This window comes from Protopterus annectens, chromosome 8.part0 (genome assembly GCF_019279795.1).
Source record: "Protopterus annectens isolate FY-2018-M chromosome 8.part0, PAN1.0, whole genome shotgun sequence".
In the NCBI taxonomy this organism is placed as follows: Eukaryota; Metazoa; Chordata; order Ceratodontiformes; family Protopteridae; genus Protopterus; species Protopterus annectens.
In genome coordinates, this window is record NC_056741.1 from 1,814,225,687 (window position 1) to 1,814,239,963 (window position 14,277).

Sequence of the window (14,277 nt, forward strand, 5' to 3'; positions counted from 1 at the left end):
AGCAGCCACGGTTGATCTTAAATATCTCTCTTGGAAGACGGCCTTCTTAGTGGCCATTACTTCAGCTAAAAGGGTCTCTGAACTTCAGGCTCTATGTGTTAAACTGCCGTATTTATCCTTCCATCCAGATAGAGTTTACCTCAGGATCAATCCGTCCTTTCTGCTTAAGGTGTCTTCAGAAGCTAATATTAATCAATCTATTAATCTTCCTGTGTTCTTTCCCCATTACCAGAACAAAGGAGAATATAAACTGCATTCCTTGGATGTGCACAGACAATTACGTTTTTACACTCATCGAACTGCTGGTCATAGGCAATTTGAGCAGTTGTTTGTCTCCTTTGCCAAAACAAGTTTAGGCAAGTCAATTTCTAAAGTTACACTATCACGGTGGATAGCTAGTTGTATCCTCTTAGCGTATCAGAGTTCGGGAAGGCCTGCACCTCAGGGAGTCCGCGCTCATTCTACTAGGGCCGTCGCTACTTCGGCGGCTTTTAAATCTAGGGTCCCCTTAGATGATATTTGTTCTGCAGCCACTTGGGCCTCATCTCATACCTTTATCAGCCATTACAAACTGGATGTTGTCTCCAGAGGTAGGGCGTCCTTTGGCTGTGCAGTGCTCCGGAATGTTCTCCCATAAAGGCCACCCAGGATTCAGGCAGCTGGGGACTCTGTCCCAAAGGTTGCTGACAAATGAAGTTCCTACTTCAGATTAAGAAGTTATGTACTCACCATAATGTTCCATCTGAGTAGGTATCTTCATTTGTATGCAACCATCCCCCCCCTCCTTCCCCCTGACCTATAGGATCTGTCTTGGATAAGCCCCTTCCGGGGCACAGTAACAATGCTTATAACGGGCAAACTTGATCTGAGGTCAGTTAGGGTTGGCAGGGGATTATGGGTAAAGGGAGGAGCTAGGAGCTCGGATCTATGCTGTGGTAAAAGTTGCCGGCTCGGATCTGAGATCGGATCCATGTCCCAAAGGTTGCAGACAAATGAAGATACCTACTCAGATGGAATGATATGGTGAGTACATAACTTCTTATTTTCTTTCCCAATCACAATAATCAATGAAATATATGCTTCACAAGCTTGACGAACATAGACAACTTTGTTTCTATTTAGACAGGGCAAGGACCATAGAAGAGCTGATCAGTTGTTTGTCTCCTTCTAAGATTCCAAGAAAGGTGCAGTGGTATCTAAATCTACCTTATCTAAATGGCTTTCTGATTGTATATCCTTTATATACCACGAGGCAGACATTTCTTTAGAGAACAAAGTCAAGGCTTATTCAACCAGAGCTGTTTCTACTTCCATAGCCTTTTTGGCCAGACTACCCATTGATTCTATTTGTGCAGCTGCCACATGGTCAAGGCCACATACCTTCATAACTCACTACAAAGTAGACAAGGCCTCTAGGGACAGGGCTTCATTTGGTTCTGCTGTCCTTAGACAGGTACTCCCGTGAGCCACCCAAGATTGTGGTGCTGGGGGCGGTACCCATCAGTAAGAATGAAGGCGAGATTAAACAACTTCACATGAAGTTATGTACTTACCATAACGTTCCATGTGAGTTGTTGTTCTTGCCTTCATTCTTACGACCCCCCCCACCTACCCCCATCCAATGTCTGGAAGTTTGAGAGAGGCTCTACATTGGTTTTGGTTCTTCTGAGGAGTTTCCTCTCACTTGTCTGTATGATTTCCTTCGAAATCTGATTTAGATTTACCACGAGTTGGCAGCAAACAAGATCTGGGGAAGGTAGAGGTGCCTTGTGGGATAGGGTTTCGGCCTCGAGCTGTTAGAGACCTCGAACTTTGTAAATTGGCCAACTCGGAGCTGAGGATCGGCTCCGAACCCATCAGTAAGAATAAAGGCGAGAAGAACAACTCACATGGAACGTTATGGTAAGTACATAACTTCAAAATGTATGACTCCACAGAAATCCTCTTCCTCAGGACGGGGAAAGGGGTTTGACAGCAGACGTCACCTGAGAGGCAGAGAGGGTCCGCAGAACTAGGGCTCCTGGGAACCCTTCTTGGAGAAGTCCCCTCAGCACTCCTGAAGGGCTGCTCGGCTGTCCTGTCCTGGAGGCAGTCAGGGGTCATCTCTCTCTCCACCCAGTAGCCTGGACAAGTATTACCTCAGATCAGTGGGTGTTAAACATAATTTCTAGGGGTTGCTTCATTCCGTTCTTTCAGCCCCTCCCAGCTCAAACTTCTCTCCTGGGCATTCCACCCCACCAAAGGGAGTTGGCCATTCTTGAGGTTCAAGACCTCCTTCAAAAAAGACCCATCCAGGAGCTACCGACAGGCCAATGGTGGTCCAGAACTTACTCTTGCCTCTTTTTGGTGCCCAAGAAAACCGGGGACCTGTTTCCCATTCTGGACCTCAATGTGCTAAATTTGTCAGTCAAGAATTTGAAATTCTGGATGGTCACTGTTCAGTCCATTCTGCCTCTTCTGAACAAGGATGATTGGATGTTCTCAGTGGATCTCAAGGATGTGTACCATCACATCAAGATCAGCAGATGCTCTAGGAGATACCTGTGCTTTCGGCTGGGGGCTAGTCATTATCAGTTCAGAGCACTGCCCTTTGCACTTGCCACAGTCCCCCAAATGCATGGCAGTGGTGGCAGCTCATCTCTGACTGAAAAGTTTCCAGGTTTTCCCATACTTGGACAATTGGCTCCTCATGGCCTCCACAAGGCATCAACCCACATTGGCCACAGGTTATGTTTTCAGTCTTTTTCAGGATCTAGGTGTGACAGTCAACTTGCCCAAATCCCATCTTGCCCCATGTCAGAACCTAGAGTTTATCCGGGTCCTTCTGGAGATGGTGTCAGAGACTACAGCATTTCCCCTACACAGAGTCCAGATGATTCAGGACCAGGTCCATCATTTGTTGGATATGGTACATCCCACGGTCCACTTGATCTTGCAAGTACTAGGTTCAATGGTGGCGGTGATCCAGTTAGTGCCTCTCGCCAGGTATTATATGAGAGTTCTGCAGTGGACTCTAGCAGTGCAATGCTTAGCCCACCTTCATACCATGTCCGTGACCATCAGGATTTCTCAGGTATGCAGACATCACATCGCTTGGTGACTCCAAGCTCAGGATCTCCTTCTAGGCAGACTCTTCTGTCTCCCTCAACCCCAGGCCATGGTGACCACGGACACCTCCCTGTTGGGGTGGGGCGGGCATAATCGGAGAAGAATGATTCAAGTCATGTGGTCCCCATTAGAGACCAAATTGCACATAAAAGTCCTGGAGATGAGAGCAGTCCTTCTAACGTTGCAAGACTTCCAGGACTGTCTCCCTCTCGGGACAGTGGCATTTCAGTCAAACAGCATGACAGTGGTCTGGTACATCAGCAAACAGGGGGAACACGGTCTTATCCCCTGTGCAGAGTGGCCACGAGAGTGTGGGAATGGGAGATGTCTTCCAGGTGCTTTCTTCTTGCAATGTACATTCCTGGCAGTTCCAGCATGTTAGCCAACAAACTCAGCAGATCTATCCTGAGTCCTCATGAGTGTCCCTGAATCCATCAGTGGCACATTGGATATTCGACCTTTGGGGTCTTCCTTGCTGCGATCTTTTTGCCTGTCTGGACAACCACAAATGCAGCAACTACTTTGACCTGATCCTCCCAGTGGGGGAGTCAGCCAGAGAAACTCTGGTACATGACTGGCCGTCGGGACTTCTATACTCTTACCACTCAACTCCTCTCATTCCCAAAGTTTTATAGAAAGCCCATCACATGAAGACTGCTCTCATCCTTATTGCTCTCTACTGGCCTCATCAGGCGTTGGTTTCCCTTATTTGGTCTCATCTGAAATATCCGCCTTGGATATTCTATCCCATTCCGGATTTCATTTCCCATCTGTGGGGGATTCCTCTTCCCAATCTCCAGTCTCTTCATCTGACCACTTTGTTCCTCTAATTTCAGTGATCCTTTCCCATTCCAGACAACCCTCTCCAGTTAAGAGCTTTATTTTGGCCTCTCAGAAGCCATCTACCAAGAGGGTCTATATTACATCATCGAACGCTTAAATAAGCGAACGATGATTAATCGACCCTATGTAAGTGAAAGCTTACAATGTCGAAACCCCAGAACAGTGATTTCTTCCAAGGGAAAAAAAATCGCTGTAACAAAAAAAACTTTAAAACAGTACATAACGTGGAGGGCTTCACCCCCCACATCCCCCTACTTAAATATACCAACTCTGAGATTGCAGTACAGTGCCAAAAACAGCAAGGTAACGGAAGCAGACAAGCAAATTCTTTCCCAGGGAAGGAATTTGCTTAAAAGCCACATCGCTATTTTGCCTTTTCGTTCTTTTATGGTCGATCAAGACGCATTCGACAGAATGCATCTTTGATCATGAAATAGGAACCCTACCAAGAAGGTGTATTCCAGCAGATGGAAGAGATTTTCTATTTGGGCTAAACAATGTATTCTAGATCCCTTTTCAGCTTCTATCCCTGACAATTTGTTGTTCTTGGCCTCTCTTTTTCATCAAGGGGCCAGTTTTTCCTACAATTAAAATCCAGTTGGCGGCTATATCCAACTTCCATTGGAATGAGAGTCCTACCTTTTCTTTTAGGCTTTGCAAAGCCTTTCTGGAAGGGATATTTTTACTCAGACCCCCGGTCAAGGACCCCTCTCCTCCATGGGATCTTACTTTGGTGTTGCAGTCTTTGACACAGAAGTCCTTTGAGCCTGTGGCATCCTGTGATCTCAAATTCCTGTCCTGGAAGACAGCCTTTTTGGTGACTGTTACTTAAGCCAGGAAGGTTTCTGAGTTGCAGGCTCTGTGCATCATGCCTCCCTTCATGGTTTTCCATAAGGATAGGTTGTCTCTCAGGACCAATCCTTTTTTTGGCTAAGGTAGCCTCAGAGGCTAATCTTAACCAATCTGTTCAACTTCCTGTGTTCTTCCCCAATTTTTACAATAAAGGGGAATATAAGTTGCATTGTCTGAATGTCCATAGACAGTTACATTTTTACCTCAAGAGAACTGAAAAATATCAGAAGTACGATCAGCTCGTTGTTGAGTTCTGTCAGGCTAAGAAAGGTCAAGCAGTTACTAAGGTATCTATTTCTCGTTGGATTGCCAGTTGTATTTTCAACATTTACAAAATCAGACACCTGGAGCTTTCTGGACCATTTGAAGCTCTCTCTACTATCTTGGTAGCCACATCTTATGCCTTCTTGGCGAAACTTTCTTTTGATGAGATTTGCTCTGTTGCTACTTGGTCTAACCCCTATACCTTTGTTATGCATTATAAGGTGGACTGGGTGTCCAGGAGCAGGGATTCCTTTGGTTCCTCTATGCTCTGGCATGTCCTCCCCTGAGGCCAGTAGCTGGGGACTCTGATCCATCTGTGATCAGTAATGACACAGATAGCATCAGATAAAGAGTTATATATGTACCATAACTTGGAATCTGTGCTATTCAGTGTCATTATTCATTACGTTCTCACCCTCCTTCCCCCTCCTTCTGGTGGTTTGAGAGTTACAGAGGGATATATATCTTAGTAGTTTTTTCATCTTTATAGGCAGTCTTCACTGACTCCTTTCTTCTATCCAGCAAACTCGATCTGAGGGTTTTGGGTGGAAGTAACTTGAGCTCAGGAGCTGTCCTCTTAGTTGCCGGCTCGGATACGACATCGAATCCTAGACCCATCCATGATGAATAATGACACTGGATAGCACAGATTCCAAGTTATAACTCTTGTTTGCATCCATGACTTACTATAATTTAGCACTCTTTGTTTCTTGTCTCCATCTACAGTATCATTTGGATTTCAAGATGTAATTAACAAGACAGTTGTACTGAAAAGAACCCATTGCTTTCATATATTCTGTATGACAGTTTTTTGAAAATATCACAGAAATGAAGCAAGAGAAACTACCTACTTTTTGATTATCCCAAAGACAAGAAACACAAAAAGAATGATTAGAGGAATTGGTCAGACACCAACTTTTAGATGCTGAGATGAAGAGAGGAGGTTAATTTGTATGAGGTAGTCTAAGAGTTGTGATTGGATGCATTTTTTGAATATTTTTGATATGGGAAGAAGACATCAGTGGGACTCTAGTTTGAGATTTCCATTGAATGCCCTCCTTTGTAGAGTGGAAGAATGTGGCTTTTTTGTTGGAGTGATTTATTAGAATTGCGATGGGGTAGTCTATTGCTTCTGCAGCCACCTTAGCTCACTCACACCTATAGTGTCTTTTTGTATACTTCCAGTTGACATCCATAGCTCCTTATGGCATCTAGATAATTTTTGGATGTAGCTTCTTTAAATAAGTGAGTTACCAGCTAATAACAGGTAATACTCAAAAGGGCAATGATTTATTAATAAAATTACATTAATTTCTCCACTGCATGATCCTAGATTTACAATACTAATCACTGTTAGCCACTTGTTATTCATATTTCCATATTTATGATCTTTCATGTTGAGGGGTATGGTCTAAAATACTATGGAGAAAGACAGAGAGAAATCCATTGTCAGTGTCCATTTATATCACATTATATTTGAGATATTGAGAGAGTTGTTTGTTAGTAATTATGAAAATAAGCAATATTTACATAGGTACTTAATACTTCAAAAACCAAGCGACTTGCAAACTGCTACATGGCATCAGGAGAAACCTGAGATTTTGCTTCAGAAAACTGATATATATATATATATATATATATATATATATATATATATATATGTGTGTGTGTGTGTGTGTGTGTGTATGTATGTATATATATATATATATATATATATATATATATATATATATATGTATAGTTGCACTTTAATTTGCACATCTTGAGAGATAGTTGGTGTTATTTACATTGCTAATTATGCATATGTTTTCATATTTCTGTAAATATCTAAATAAACATGCACTGTCATGTGAAAACTTATGTCTGGTTAACCAAAGTCTTCCAACAATATATGTCTATGTTGTACATTTTCCAAGATATGACAATTTGTTTGGATAGGTGTATCAAACCCTATAATTCTAAGTTTGTGTGAATTAATTATATATTATAGTATTTATGGGAAGACTATGAATGCACTGACTATTATGTAGGTCTTGTCTGCTTTCTCAAGGACATAATGGGAACATACACACATTTTCCCATTTCAGTAATCAAGTTCCTGATATATAAAACTAGTCCAGTTGTGTAGTAATAACATTATTTATGTTCTGTAATTTGGATGAATGGATGGGAAACTGCGAATTCACCACTGGTTTAGCAGCCATGTCCTTCATGGTTAGGGGCAACATGTAAATGTCCCAATATTTCCTTGTTTTGCCCACCTTTGGGTTATTTGTTTACTAAATATAATGGCTAAAAACTGCCATAGGAATGTAATGCTAGGCTTCTTAAGATCCTCACAGATTAATAACATAGTAAGCACCTATGAATCTATGAACCTGTTTGTACTTTCATAAAATTAATGCACTCTCTTCCCTGTTTCTCTTGTTTAGCAGAAAATTTTAGTTTTTCTGTGCATTCTGTGTCTTCTATTGTTTTTGAAGTAGTTCTTCTGTGAAGCCTCATATTCTGCCAGTTTTTCCTTCATTTCAATCCCTGATTTCTGCAGTTCTTATCAGCTCTTCTGTATAACTACTTTAAGCTTTGTCTATTCTTTCCATCCTTTTGTCATTTCACTTTGTATAGTTCTCTGATGTCTCACTTATTTTAAATTAAGTTAATGCAAGTGCATCATGGCACTTAACTTGATAAATGCTGCAATGTTCTTGCAAATATGAAGAAATTACTTTAATCAAAGCAGATTGGCAGCATATAGTTTATACCTGCAGAGCTCAAAAATGTTTTTAGGGAAAATTAATGATGTGAAGTTGTTCATTCTCGCCGTCCATTCTTCACTGATGGGCTTGGAGGCGATCCATCGGCTCTGACACGGCCATTAGCAAAGCTGAAGGTTTACTAGTAGCTCGAGACCAAGCCCCTTATCCCATGATGCACTGCTGGAATTACCTCAGATCTAGTTTGCCACGGCACAGATCTCAGTGGTTCCAGTTCGCTCGAGCATTTTTTGATACAAAAATCGCTTTCGCAATTTATTTCCTTTCTATTTCTAGTTAGGTTAGTTATGTATTAGCTCCTGTAGTTATCTCTTTTAGACTTATTCCCATTGGTGCTTGTTTATTTAGCATAGTTGTAGTGGCCTGGTGTTGGGTCTAGTTTTTCACTGTGTGTGTGTTTTCCAATTACATAGTTTTTGCATCAGTAGTATAAATAGTGTGCTGTTATATTTATATATATATATATATATATATATATATATATATATATTTTTTTTTTTCCTCCGGGCCATTGTTAGAGTGTGTTTGATATTTAACGTATCTTGAGCCTAGGGTAATTGTAACTTTTAGGCTGTATTAAACTGTGTAGTTTTGGATATAACATTTAGGCTGTATTTAGTCTGTGTAATTGTTTATTGATTTCAGCCTAAAGTTCTTATTAATATGTCTGAGGAAAAAGACAAGCACCCGAAGTCTGGATTCAAAAAATGTCCAGACTGCAGGCAAAAGATGTTTCTGACTGATGGGCACATTCAGTGTGTGTATTGTTTAGGTGCGGTGCATTTGCAGGTGTCCTGTAGCATTTGCCATTCCTTTTCTTCAAGGGTTCTTTTAGAGAGGAAAAGGAAGCTTGTGGATTGAGGTTTGCTGAAGCATCCTTTTGCTGAAGCTTTGACTGACCAGGATGGGGCCAGCAAGTCCTCTAAATCTTCAAAATCCTCAACAGACTCCAAGGCATCTAAAGACTCGAAAAAGTCTAAGAAAGTGGAGGGTTCCGGGACATCGGCTCCACAGCCCTCAGAGCCGAGTGTCTCTTCATTTCAGAGCTGAGCCGGTCTCTGAGAGACCTGTATCTCCACTCCTTCAATTTGCACCTTCGGTGCACTCCTCTAGATCTTATGTCATCCTCTCGGATTTGAATATGGACCGATTGGTGCAGAAGCTCTTACGGGCACCAGGCCTTGCTAAATTGTTGTTGGCTCCAACCCCAGCATTGGAACCAAAGACCACCATCCCGGATTTGACTGCTCCTCCTCTGAGCCGTACCGGATCTTCGGAGCTGGAGGGGGCCGACCTGATGATTGTGGAGTCTTTGGAGCTGAGACCTGCTCTGGTGTCATCAGTTCCATCTACTCTGACGTTCTTGGGGCTGACACTCTCCTGTCGGGTCCGGGGAGGATAGTCTCACTGACTTGTCGGTGTCGACTCTTCCTCTCGGGGCCTTGGCTCTGATGGACTTGGTGCCCATGGCCTCGGCATGGGAGGGGCTGGTGGTTCCTTCAGGTCCGTCGACTCCTTCTCATCAGAGCTGTGATGCTTTCGAAACCATGAGGAAAGCCTTGTCCCCAAAGACATCCTCGACACCAGGTCTGGCCTCTTCCTCCCCCAAAGCGCCTGTGTCCGCTTCTACCTCCATGGTCCAGCCAAGCATAGAGAACCTGAACCTCAGGTAACCCCACAGGGCAACCCTTGCTCTTCTGAGACCTCCCAAGAGGCTCCCACTGAGGAGGTCCTCAGGAAGAGATTGTGTAAGAGGAGACACTTGGACTCCACACAGGAGTTGTTGACAGCTGACACTGACTTGGAGAAGTCAGAAGGGTCCCCACATTCCCCCTCTGAGGATATCTCCTTTGCAGTGATTCTCGAGATCCTTAGGGAGAGGGGTGATTTGCAGTCCAAAAGCCCTACTGAGGATGAGTCATTTCTCCTGAAGGCTTTCGGGTCTCAACCTTCCACCTCTTGGGTGTCTCCGCCCTTCGATGAGCTCATGCAGCTGGTCTCTCGGAGGGCGTGGGAGTCACTGGAGTCCATGGAACCTGTCCCTTGGAAGCCTAACAAGTTCATTTCTGCCCCAGTAGATAAAGACTTTTTGTCCAAGGGAGTCCCTGTTGATGCCATGGTGGTGGTGGCGGCCACCAAGAAGGAAATGTCTGAGACTTCCTCGTCGATCCGTCCTCCTAACAGACAGTCCAGGATCATGGATCGATATGGGAAATGCAGGTTTAGTTCAGCGACTTTTACACTCCGATCCCTGAAATATTTGACCCACTTCACCAGGCTGCAAAGAGATCTCCTTAAGAAGTTGGGAGATGCGCTTCAGGGTACTGTAGCTGCAGGGGCTTCCGACAAAGTTGCCGCCCAGCTTGCTTCCCCAAATTCCATTGTGAACTCGTCCTTGTATCTCATATATGCAGTTGATGGGAGGAGTAGGGCAACGGGTACAGGAGTTGCTCCACGACGATATTCCTGGATACGCTTGTGTTCCTTTGCAGAGCCCTTTAAGTCTTCATTTGTCAACACCCCTTTTGATGGCTCATTTCTCTTTGGGCCCAAAGTGAAGGAAACTCTCACCAGATGTGAGCAGGAGGGAAAGACTCTGTCTGCCGTCGGAGTCTGTTTTTCCACCCCTACTCAGCCTTACCCCAAAGGCCAATGGGGAGCGAAAATGTGGTACTGAAAAGCCCAAGGAGCTTTTCAGGACACACATGATCAACCCCCCTCTAGGGGCAGAGGAGGGGGTAATAATGGAAGACGCCGCCCTCACGGCAGAGGGAGTCCACAACACCAGGGTGACAGAGATCACTTCTCTGGTCAACCCTATCAGTGCTCCTGAAGGGAGATCCGACTGTCCTGCTCTGGAGGCAGTTGGGGGTCGCTTATCTTTGTATCCAGATGCCTGGCAAGACATAAATGACAGATGGGTACAAAGTATTATTTCCAGAGGGTAGTTCATACCGTTTTTCACCCCACCCATGCCCCCAAGGAGAATCACGGATATTCCACTCAGTTACAGGGAACAAGCAACTATAGAGGTCCGCAAGTTCCTAGAAAAAAAAGAGTCATCTAGCCAGTCCCAGCAGACCTAATAGGATCCGGAACTTATTCAAGATTCTTTTTGGTTCCAAAGAAAACAGGGGACTGGAGACCTATTTTGGACCTCAGCAGTCTCAACCAATTTGTAAAGAAAGAGAAGTTCCGGATGGTCATGCTACAGTCTATACTTCCCTTTTTAGGGAGAGACAATTGGATGTGCTCAGTAGATCTCAAGGATGCGTACTACCACATAAAAATGGCCAGGCCATCCAGAGATCATCTGCGTTTCCAGCTGGGAGCCAATCATTATCAATTTCGAGCCCTGCCCTTTGGTCTCACTACAGCCCCCAGAGTGTTCACCAAATGCATGACAGTGGTCACGGCTTATCTGAGGTGTCTAGGATTCCAGGTGTTTCCGTACCTAGACGATTGGCTCCTTACCTCCACCACTAGGCATCAACTGATTCAGGCAAGGGAAGACACTCTGACACTCTGCCATCACTTAGGCATTACAATCGACACAGAAAAATCTGCCTTGTCACCATCGCAGCATATTGTCTTTATAGGGGCAGAGCTAGACACCTCAACCACCACTCTACAACTACCAATCGAGAGGGTCTTTCTTCTTCGCCAGCATGTCAGTTCATTAGTGTCGAACAACAGAGCACCAGCCGCAGAAGTCTTAAATGTATTAGTTTTGATGGTTGCAGCAATCTTGGCCATACCATTAGCAAGGATGCATATGCGGATTCTTCAATGGCTGATGTTCACCCAGTGGTCCTACCAGGAACTTTCAATGAGTCATATGATTTTGATTACAAACTCTTGCAAGAGAGATCTCCAGTGGTGGTTGATGTCTCTTCATGTAACTATAGGACGCCCCTTTGTACTACCCCCTCCAGTAGCTACTATGATCACAGACGCTTCTCTGATAGGGTGTGGGGGGGGGGCATTTTCAGGGAAAGGCTCCCCAAGAGACATGGACAGATTGAGTCACACCTGCATATCAATGTTCTGGAGATGAGAGCAGTACGTCTGGCATTGCAGTACTTTCAGGACTCTCTTCCTCTAGGGATGATTGCAATTCAGACAGACAATATGTTGGTAGTCTGGTACTTGAACAAGCAAGGCGGGACCAAGTCTTACCCCCTTTGCCGAGAAGCCCTCAGAGTTTGGCAGTGGGCTGTCTCCTGCCAGCACTTTCTGTTGGCAACACACATCCCTGGGAGATCCAACGTGGTAGCAGACAAACTGAGCAGGGCAATTTTGTTGCCACGAGTGGTCCCTCAAACAAGAGATTGTAGACAGGATTTTCTGCAAATGGAGCCAGCCTTGCTGCGATCTTTTTGCCAGTCACTTCAACACAAAATGCAGAAGCTACTTTGCCCTGATTCCCCCTCCGGGAGAAACCCCGAGAGACGCACTTGTACACGATTGGCCCTCGGGTCTCCTCTATGCATTCCATCCAATCCCTCTAATACCCAGACTTCTACAGAAAGCAATGTTGCTGGGAAGCACTATCATTCTCATAGCCCCTCATTGGCCTCGGCAGATTTGGTTCCCATTCCTTCATCATCATCATCATCATCATCATCATCATCATCTATTGGAGAATCCATGGATTCTGAACCCAGTTCCAGACCTTCTGACACATCCGTCAGGGGACCTCTATCCCTCATTGCAGTCACTAAAGTTCACAGCTTGGCAACTCCAGTTCCCCTCAAAGCCAGGATTCATGATCTTTTTGATGAGACAAGACAGATCCTCTTGTCTTCCCATGGGTTCATGGTTCATGGGTAGATACTAGGCTATCGGCCCTCAGGCCTATATAAGCCTAGCCAAAAAAATGTTCCCTGGCTTTCGTCACCCAAGAAAATTATTTTCCTGTGCCCCTGTCAAGCAGAGCCGCAGAAGAGATCCCTGGGGTGAATTTCCTGTTTCCCATCCAATTGTCAAGATTTTTCTTAGAGAGGGCTAATGGGGAGCTTTGTTTGACATGAATGGGTAGTCTGTTCCAGAGCATGGGAAGTCTCTGGACAGGAATCTATCCCTCCAGCATGTTCTGTTTATTTTGGTGACAAGTTTTAGGTCCCTGGAGCATGTGGCTCTGAGAGATTGAGATTTCTTTAAGTGTACTATGTACAACAGATCTGGGTTTGACATGGCTTTGTATGTTAGGCAGAGGTCGCCTCTGAGTAGGTGATATGTGATGGAGTAGAGCTGGAGTTTTTTGAGACGGTCTGTGTATGGCACCTCTTTGAGGTAGGTAATCCTCTTAGTGAGGTATTTCTGAGGCCTTTCCAGTTGTTGTAGATGTCTTGCGAGGTACATGCCAAACAGGGCGTTGTACTCTATAATGGGTCTGATGAGGGATGAGTAGAGAGGAACAATGACCTCCTTTTTTCTGGAGGAGAACACCTTTGTGATGAGGTGTGCTACATAGAAGGATTTTCTGACTACTGTGGTGATGTGATTATCAAAGGAGAGACTACAGTCCACATTTGTCCCAAGGTCTCTTATCACACTTTCCATGTTTAGTAGGCTATCACCTATGTGGTAGTTCATGGGTACAGTGTTTTTCCCAAATAGGATGACAATGCACTTCTTGGCATTGAGCTTGAGGCCATGACTTTCACACCAAGCATCAGTCTCAGTGAGGCCCCTTTGTAGAATGTCTGCATCATTAGGCGATTCTATTATGGCTCCTAATTTGCAGTCATCTGTGAACTTCATTAGCCAAGGACCTGCCATGTTAGCCTGGACTTCTGAGAAGTAGACACCAAACAGGAGACAACCCAGGACTGAGCCCTGTGGCACTCCACTTATCACTGATCTGAAGTCGGATTTGCAGTCAGCTATTTTCACTGTGTGGGTTTTCTAAGTGAGCCAGTTGGCCACCCATCTTCTGACATAGGGATTTATGCCCAGTTTAGTAAGTTTATCTATAATTCCAGCATGGGGAATGGTGTTGAAAGCCTTGGAGAGGTCAAGATAGGCTGTGTGCACCACCTTACCCTCGTCCACGGTTCTGGTGACTGCTTCAAATAAGTCAGTCAGGTTTAGGAGACATGATCTACCTTCTACAAACCCAAACTGAGTGGGTTCCAGAGTTTGGAGGTTACCTATGTCTTTGTTTATAAGCTCCAAGATGATACGTTCCATGGCCTTGCAGACCAGGCTCATCAGGCTAATGGGGTGGTACTTCCCGGGGTCCATGATTTCACCCCCTTTGTGGAGTGGGATAACCATCGCTGTGTGCCATTCAGTAGGCACAAAGCCTGAAGTGAGGCTATGATTGAATATGGTACTTAGGTGGGGTGTCAGTTCATTCTGTAGTTCATGCAGAACGCAGCATGGGATGTTGTCTAGTCCCATGGACACTGTGTTCTTGGCTTTGGAGAAT

The 14,277-nt window shown here is 44.6% G+C and overlaps 1 protein-coding gene across 2 annotated transcripts in view; it reads left to right on the forward strand.

The window, feature by feature from the left end:
* Positions 1 to 14,277, forward strand: part of VAC14 (VAC14 component of PIKFYVE complex) — a 3,391,123-nt gene that overhangs the window by 2,679,287 nt on the left and 697,559 nt on the right. The gene's annotated exons all lie outside the window — the stretch shown is intronic.